The sequence below is a fragment of the Pogona vitticeps genome, chromosome 2, assembly GCF_051106095.1.
Source record: "Pogona vitticeps strain Pit_001003342236 chromosome 2, PviZW2.1, whole genome shotgun sequence".
NCBI lineage: Eukaryota > Metazoa > Chordata > Lepidosauria > Squamata > Agamidae > Pogona > Pogona vitticeps.
This window is the reverse complement of record NC_135784.1, coordinates 28,436,881-28,446,243: the sequence shown is the minus strand read 5'-3', so window position 1 is coordinate 28,446,243 and position 9,363 is coordinate 28,436,881. Positions and strand designations below refer to the sequence as shown.

Genomic DNA, 9,363 nt, shown 5'->3' with positions numbered 1-9,363 from the left:
GAAAATTGGCCTCTCACCTCAGGCACTTATATCTTCTGGAATAGAGCAGGCAAAACAAATAGTCAAACAAAAGAATAGAGGACAATGAATATCAGACTTCTCTAGCATTCAAAACATGACAGCAAGGGCTTACATCAAAAACTGTATGGAACCGGCCAAATACCTAATGTCTTTGGAAATTAAAGGAACTAGAAGAGCCTTTACTTTGGCAAGGTGTTTGGCCCTCCCCCCTGCTGTAATAGAAGGGAAGTATAAAAATACCCCTTTTGCTGAAAGGTTATGCTCCTGCCGAGACCACAACTGCGATACAAGGATATCTGCAAGCAGGATCTGAAGGCCTTAGGAATAGACCTCAACAGATGGGAAACCCTGACATCTGACCGTTCAGCCTGGAGGCAGGCAGTGCATCACGGCCTCTCCCCATTTTGAAGAGGCCCTTGTCCAGCAGGCCGAGGCAAAGAGGAAGTCACAAAAGCAGCAAAACCAGGGAGCTGGACAGGGGACAGATTGGATTTGTCTTCAGTGTGGAAGAGATTGTCACTCTCAAATTGGCCTCTTCAGCCACACTAGATGCTGTTCCAAGTCCTCCATACAGAGCATGACACCATAGTCTTTCAAGACTGAAGGATGCCTATGCTCCTGCCACCTGAGGGAGATCGAAACCATACAGCATATGTTCTTCACCTGCCCATTGTATGAAGCAGTGCGAAAAGAGACTATAACCCCCTTAATAGATAGATTGCCAGGGAAATAGGCTTGAGTTCCTTCTCTCGGATGTTAATGTGCAGATCACTGTCGGGTTGCGAGGTTCTGTACTTCGACTGCGGAAGTCAAATACCAATTAGATTTCAGTTCCCAGTTGTATATATGCCAACACGTTCGAAGTGAATACTGAAAGTTAGAAATTTTAAGGTTTTATAAGGTTTTATACTCATGTGACTGGTCTAAGGACCGTAAATAAACTTATTGTATTGTATAAGGTAAAGGACAACCTGAGAATTACTCGACCTCTGATCAATATTTTGATATTGCAGCATGTGGTTGAGAAGTAGAGTTCCAGACTTCATGTGGCACTTTATGCTGTGTTTCTTGGTTTTGTCAGCATTTTACAGCATTTATTGGGCCAAGTTAAACAATAAGGGCGAAAGAAAGCAAAGCGTGCTGCTTATATACCGCCCCATAGCGCTTCAAGCACTCTCTGAGTGGTTTACAAGTTAATTATGCAGGCTACACAAATGAGCTGGGTACTTATTTTACTGACCTCGGAAAGATAGAAGGCTGAGCCAACTTCGAGCCGGCTACCTGGGATTTGAACCCTGGGTCGTGAGCCTAGTTTTTGCTGCAGTACATCAGTTTAACCACTGCACCACAAGGACAGATGTGTCTCAGAAATCTCAAGTGAAGTCTTGACTGGGGTGGCAAGCGGGGGATAAGATGGGGTGGGGCCACAGGCCGCTCTGGTATTCCTGGATGACAATTCCTATCGGTTCTATCCAGTAGAGTAAAGGATGCTGAATGATTGGCTTTGTATTTCAATAGCATTTGTAGGGGTATGTGTTCACCACCTCTGCTGTCAGATGTGCAGAATATCAGTTGTGATGATCAATGGGTTTCCTGGGTAGTAATAATTTGCAGGGAACAGCTGAGATCATCTTAGCAGCCCCAGTCATCAAAGCTATCCAAAAGAGATTCTGACAACTTTAGTAGAGTCTGTGTGATTCCCCACACACACACTTCAGCTGGGTCACTTGCCATCTAAAGATCATGCGCCAAGCTGTAGTGAGTTGGGATTTTGGCCGTGACTCCTCCATGCTCTTGCCTATACTTCTGTGACCAGCCCTCTGGTTTCAGAAGTTGACCCCAAAATCTCTGAGATCTCTAAGATCCTGTTGAACTGGCAACTCTAAGATCCTGTTGAACTGGCAATTCTTTTCCCTCAATTTTATTTTTTAATATATTTTTTAATTTACATCTCCACGATCAAAGATGACCCAATTAGATAAGGTTTGTTTTGCTTTTCTGTGGTTTGAGCAAATTAAAAACTGTTCTGGGCTTCTCTAACCCATTGCCCTTTGGAGAAGGACCCCTCTGTCACTCCCTACCACATCTGGAAGACCTCAGATTGGAGGAGGTTGTTCTGTTTGGATCATCAGTAGCTCTGCAGAGTCTGATGACAAGGAGGAGGGATGGAATCATGTGAGCAGTGGATCCCTCAAGGACCTGTGCTGGGACCAAGTGCTCATTCCCATGGTCAGAACTGGCCTTGAATCTGGGCTGAATACTGAAGTAACTCAGCTTTCTTGCCCAGAGACTTGTAAGACAGTGTTTCTCAACAGAGTCCAGACCAATAACATCCCCAGGACCACCATTGTTTGTTCAGAAACTTAGCAATCTCCTACTTGTCTCATAACTTGATTGAGAAGGGGGAAAAACAGAGAAAAATTCTTCCCCCTTTCTAGCCCTTATATGCAGAGCATCTGAGATCCTGGCCAAAGGGGAATTAGCTCAAGTGGTAGAGCGCTCGCTTAGCATGCGAGAGGTAGTGAGATCGATGCCCACATTCTCCAGCGGATTCTCTTCCTTTCTGTTTTGCTGTGCAAAGAACCAGGCTCTTGGGGCTCATGTTCTACCTACTGCCTTACGTCTGTCGGTTTCTCAGGATTTTGTACATCAATACTGTACCACCTTCCGGCTGGAGACTTAGCTCACGTGGATGTAAGACATAGTGGGATGGGCACATGTGTTCTCTAGCCAGATTTCTACTCTTTTTCTTTTGCTTTGCACAGAGCAAAGCTATTGGAATTTACAAAAAGTGTGAGAGAGAAATAAATAAATAAATAAATAAATAAATAAATAAATAAATAAATAAGTTAATAAGTTAATAAGTTAATAAGTTAATAAGTTAATTAATTAATTAATTAATTAATTAATTAATTGCGAAAAAGCTGTCCTGATAAAGAAAGGAGGGTGACTGAATGGCAGGAACGATCGCTCTGGTTGTGTCTGAGGAAACATCAACGAAAACGTGGAAGATGTTGTAATGTCAATCTGTAACATGCCTTCTCTTTAAGAGTTAACACTGAAAGAACCTCATGTGTTTCCTGTGACTAATTAGGCTTATAAATTTAATCTGTTTTACCCTGTTTCTTGATGGTGTGAAGCTACGGAGTGAGGCAGAAGCTTTTGTGTTTGCCTGTTTGTTGGTGTTACTGAAACTGCTGTTGCTTACTCTCTTCAACCATTTTGGTATGTAATATACTTTTAGTGTTATGTTTATTTCTTAGGGACTCCCGTTTACCCTTCCCTAAGAGATCTAGATAAAATATATATGAACCACTTATCTCGGTGTCTCACAGCCTCATTATTTTCCCAACAGAAGAAGCAGCCTGGGAGAAGCGTGACAACGACTTCAAATGCGCCATAGTGATGCTGCACCAGTTTCACCGCCAGAGAGCACATCAAGCCGATTCTGTACAATTTACACTGGTTACCAGTTGCTGTCCGGGCCCAATTCAAAGTGCTTGTTTTGACATATAAAGCCCGGATACTTGAAGGACCGCCTCCTTCCATATGAGCCTACCCGGCAATTAAGATCTAGCCGGGGGGGCCCTTTTGAAAGAGCCGTCCCTTAAGGAGGTAAGAGGGACGGCTTGTAGACAAAGGGCCTTCTCGGCAGCTGCCCCCAGACTATGGAACGCCCTCCCGCCTGAGATTTGCCTGGCGCCGACACTGATGATATTTCGGCGCCAGGTCAAAACCTTCCTGTTCCAGAAGGCTTTTAATTGAAATAACATTAACTGTGGGTCTTGATGATGGCAATTTAAATTTTAATTTGTATTTCAATCGTATTTTAATCATTTTATATTTTATTGTGTTGAATTTTAATTGTTGTAAGCCGCCCAGAGACCTTTGGGTAGAGTGGGCGGCATATAAAATAAATAAATAAATAAATAAATAAATAAATAAATAAATAAATAAATAAATAAATAAATAAATAAATAAATAAATAAATAAATAAATAAATAAATAAATAAATAAAATATGGGTGAGGGTCCCATATGAGCTGAGTGTTTTAGGTAGGATGAAGGACGAAGGATAAGGCACAACTGGCGCTAAACGCCAACCAAACTCTTCCCAAAATGGATCTGCTGCTAATTAAAAAAAAAGGAGCAGAAGGGCAGAAGAGGAGGGAGAGAGACGAGATCTCCTCTCCCCCCACAGTGAGCACTGCAATTGGAGACCGCTAATGGGATTCTTGCCCCACAGCTGTCCACGAGCCAAGCCAGGCACTCCTTCTCACCCCAATCCCTCTCTCCACCTCGGTGTTTTCCACAGACAAGAGTAATTTTGCAACGTTTTGGAGACACACTGATTGGCTTGCTTTCACTGCCTTTTGATGCTTGGATTACCAAATGTCTCTGGACCGGATCCAACCTAATCCTATCACTGCACAAAGAAGAAGCGCCTCATGTCAGAGCACACATGTTGCATTTTTTTTTCACCATGGAAATGATTGCATACATTACCACAGTATTGTAAATATTTTTTCCTCTATATCAGAAGCATCATAAGTTGGGACAAAAACATGAGTAGATTGTCCCCACCAGGACACAAATAGGAATCTGAGAAAAACAGACATTCTTGTTGTAAAGGAGAAAGAACTCCAGTTCTGAGGACCTTCCGCTCACTCACGATCTAAGGAGGGTCGGTTACATTCGGGAGGAGGGAAGGGGGAAGCCTTTCCGTTGCACCTGTCAGTCTCGCAACATTTCACCGACAAAATGGCTTTTCTTGTCCTCCGTAAAGTGTTGCATCTCATATTGTCAAATATGTAGTCAACACATCCATACTTCACTCCACCAAATCTTCCATCAGCTGCAGGAAAGAAAACATGTGGATTTGAGATTGTTCCCTTTAAGATTGCAGCCTGGCCTTTTTTTTACCACAGGGTCAGTTTGCTGAGGAAAGCTTCTACTGGTCTGCATTGTGTTATGAGTGACAGAATGTGTCAGACCGTGTGTGGGTTCCAAAAAGAGCAGCACCCCAGGCCTGAGAAGAAGATGGAGACATCGCAAGGGGAGATGGGATGGTGAGCTTGATACAAAATCTGCAAAGATTTGCAAGAGTTCCAAGTTTCTATATCAGCAGGCTTGGAAAGAACATTCTAAATGTGACTTATTCGTTCAGATACTGTAGAAAGAAAAGGAAGAAAGCTGGCTATAACCAGTTGTCCAGACAAGAAAGGTGAGGCAGGCTATCTGAAGCCAAGTCTGTGGCAGATGGAACAAACTTTACACGTGAAAGGAACAAGCTGTACACGTGTTGTATCTCTTTGGAATGCCAGCTCTTATGATTTGGCTACTACAGTGGTGCCTCGCTTTACGATCGCTCCGTTTAACGACGAAACTGCATTATGACAAACTTTTTGCGATCACTTTTGTGATCGCTTTATGATGTTTCCTATGGGGGAATTTCGCTTTGTGATGATCAGTTACCTGCTTCGGGAACCGATTCTTCGCAAAACGATGACTTTTTGGGCAGCTGATCGGCGGTTTCAAAATGGCCACCGGGTAAACAAAATGGCCCCCCGCTGTCTTCTGGGATGGATTCCTCACTGCACAGGCAACGAAAATGGGCGCCCTATGGAGGATCTTCACTGGACAGTGAGTTTCCAGCCCATTGGAACGCATTAAATGGGTTTCAGTGCATTTCTATGGGCTTTTTAATTTCACTTTACGACACTTTCATTCTACAGCGATTTCGCTGGAATGAATTAACATCTTAATGCGAGGCACCACTGTACCTGATTACTGTGCTAAGTCAAAACCTTAAAAAATTATAAGTTGCTTTAGACTGTGGATCAAGACATGATTTTGATGATGTTGCATTCTTATGCCTTACCGTTCTCATAGATGGTTGTTGTGATACATTTCCCAAGTTTTGCCTCACATATTTTATTGTGGGTTCGACAGTATTCTGGATCCTCATAATCACATGAATTACACTTGAGTCCCTGGACTGTAAGGAAGGAAGAGGAGAAATAATCACCTATAAAGGTAAAGATAAAAGTTTCCCTTAACATTTAATTCCAGTTGTGTCTGCCTTTAGCGGCCAGTGCTCATCCCCATTCATAAACTGAAGAGCCGATGTTTGTCCGTAGAAACTTTCCATGGTCACGTGGCCAGCATGATTAGGCACGGAACACCATTGCTTTCCTACCATGGTGGTAGCTATTTATCTACCCACATTTGCATGCTTTCGAACTACTAGGTTGGCAGGAGCTGGGACAAGCAACGGGAGCTCACCCCGTTGTGAAGATTTGAACTGCCGACCTTTCAATCAACTGTCCTGTGGCTCAGCAGTTTAACCCACAGGACCACCCACGTCCCAATCACCTACAATTACCCTTAAAATACATAAGCATCACACACGAGATTTAAGAAGAAGAAACCTGCTAAATCAGACCAAAGGTCTATTAACTCCAGTACTCTTTTTCTTTGGGATGTAAATGCTTACTTACTTCATTCTTTGCAGGTGAGGATTTTAAAAAGCCAAAGGTTTTACTCCCTTCTGGTTAAGATTAGGAGGGTGTTAGGTCATTTCCTACATTTTTTTGGCAATTTCTAAAAACATTGCCATTTCCCCTCTTTTAACAGCCCATGTTTTCTGCAAAGCCCTCTATTTTGCACAAGATAAAAATGGTTTAGTGTAAAACATAACGTTTTCATTTAATACACGTTTCTGCACATAAACCAATCAATTCCTTCTTCACAAAGGGATAAAAAGGGTGTGATAAAACAAGTCTTGTAGCTTCCAAGAATGAGCAAACAAGTTACCTAGAAGATGACGATTTTCACGTTTGTCAATGAGGATGAAAAACCCAGCAAAATTGTTACAGGCTTATTTTGTTCCCTTGATGCAAACTAGGTATCCAGGAAGAAGGGAAAATAAAATTACAGTATATATCTGCTTACTAGATTAGGGTCTATCTCATTTTTCCTTCACATTTAGAATCTCCCATAAACACTGAAAGATTTCCTGAAGGAGCACCAGGGAGAAATGCTAAGAACCATTCTCACCATCACCAATTTTTGTCTCTGAGAGCAAGGATTGCTGTATTGTTTTGGTGCGGTTGTCAATCTCAGGCTGTTCTAGTAGTCAGTTTCAAATGGCTGTGCTAGTCAGCCCTGTTGGCTGTGTTTGGTAACTCAACAGGGCCCATAACCTGTTGAGAGTTCTGGGAACTTGTGTAAGTTCCAATAAAATGCACAGTGGAAGGCCAGGTAACTTTAATTAGAAGTTCCCTTGTTTATCCACCCTCACCAAAGCCTTGCAGTTTTGATTAAAACAACACTCAGGAGGCGATTCTTAAGTGTGAAAAGGGTTTTGTATATTCAACTCACATGAACAGGCATTCAGAATATTTCAACTTGAAACAGAAGGAAAGTAGTAAAGGTAAAGGTTTCTTTTCTTCAGCCCATGTGGCTGGGAGGATCTCTGGGGTTCAGTGATCCTGCCTGGATATCTATCATCATGCAAGGCAAAGAAGGATCTGGATCACAAAATGGAGTCTCTCTAACCTCATGGTAAAAAGGGGAGTGACAAGGGGCGGAACTTATTTAACCTGGGAAACAACAAATCCCTCTGATTGGTTAGTATGTTAAACAGGCAAAATCAGTTAGTTTCTCATGCAGGCCCCTTCCTCCCACCTCTTGAAATTAGCATTTAGGTTGCTGATTAGCCAGCAAGCCCTGCATTGGATCAGGTCCTGAAACTGACAAAAGGCACTGATATTGAATCCTGCAGAGATGGGGATGAACTCCTGCCCAGGAATTCTAAAGAATTATTTGCAGTTTCATGGGTAGAAAGGGAGGTCCTTCTCTTGACTTGGAAATCCCAAGAAGGGAAGAAAGAAAGGCAGAAAATCCCATAGATAGCTATGGGACTGAGAAGGAGGTAGATTCATAACCTTGCCCTGTATGCCCATTCGTCTTCTGCTTTCTTACCGATAATGAAGAAAACCAGGGAAGAGAAACCAAGGAGAAGCAGCTTATTCATACTGGGTCTCTCTCTCTCTTCAGTTGCTGAGAAGAGTGAATCTGGCAGGGATTTCAGAAAATCTCTGTACTGCACAGACCTCGATGAACCAGAGCAGCTCTTTCCCTATTTATACTTTCTAAGACCTGAAGTTATGGCAATGCTTTCCTCTGGGATGAGTTGTGCAACTATGATACTCCTAATTAGCTGATACGATAATCTTTTGGAAACAATGTGCATGCCATCTCCCATGCTGGGAGGGACAGGTTGTGCTTTCTTTTTTGTTGTTGTTGTTTCTTTGCACAATGTCCAGGTTCTCTCTGCAGCCCTTTGCTGAAACAACAAAACTTTGTTGATGCAATGGAGTCCGGTGTGAAAATCCTTTCCAGCCATTGTGGAGGGATGATGTAAGATAGGCTAGGAGGGGGGCCTAGCAACACTTGTTGTAGTTTTGTGGTGGGCCTGAATACTGTTTGTAAGTTGCATTTTTTTCAAAAGTTTCCCTACGTGGTCCATGACAGAACCTCTACTTATTTTCTTTTGCCTAATGCACAACCCAGACATTGCAATGTACAAAAAAATATGAGAGAACATGATTTGAAGGAGTTGAGAGTTATAAGAAAAGCACTGAAACAGGGAGTGATTCCGGAGCAAGAGTAAGAGCTAGGTTGGAGCTGAGCATCGCACTTGGACCCTCAGAGAGGGTTGCTGAATCCCCCCTTGAAGAAGAGGCAAGGAGTCCAGGGCTTGGATCAAGGTAAAGAGAGCGAGAGGGAGAGCTCCTGGTCCAAGAAGGTGGTGCGGGAAAGAAGGCTTGAGGAAAGTGGCAAGTGACCTCGCACAGTGCCTGGCTATACGGGTGACTCCTCAATTTTATCCATGCATGCACACTAAATTAACGTTATGAGGAAATCCAGATTTGAACAAGCCTCTTATGTAGAAGTGGGTGGCATGTGGCATATATACTTTAGATCTTATGTAATAGAGTGCATCCCTGAACCATATGATTTGGCAAGTCTCACTGCTTCTTTGCAGTTCAGCCCGAATCAGCTGAGAAGAGGAACACCATGCATCCACACCTTTACTTTCCGTAAAGCCGAGCATCACCTTCTTCCTGGCAACCTATTTGGCAAGTTTGGTTTGTTCTTTCTAGCCGATCTCCACCTGATCTCAAATAATCACAGAGGGAGGCATTGGGCACACAAACTTCTCCATAGCCTGTGAAAGCCACGCCTGTCTTCTTCTTTTGGTACATTATTCAGGGGTGACAAGGTCCAAAATATTTCCCTTGTTGCAAAAAAGCAAACAAAGGAATAGTGAAAGAAA

At 42.8% G+C, this 9,363-nt stretch overlaps 1 long non-coding RNA gene across 1 annotated transcript; it reads right to left on the bottom strand.

Moving 5' to 3' along the window:
* Positions 1-4,548: 4,548 nt before the first annotated feature.
* LOC140704094 (uncharacterized) lies at positions 4,549-7,571 on the bottom strand. Its single transcript, XR_012083215.2, has 3 exons — positions 7,404-7,571; positions 5,902-6,018; positions 4,549-4,875 (listed from the first exon to the last, which is right to left on the bottom strand). It is a non-coding gene; the product is annotated as an uncharacterized LOC140704094 (long non-coding RNA).
* Between the last annotated feature and the right edge of the window lie 1,792 nt (positions 7,572-9,363).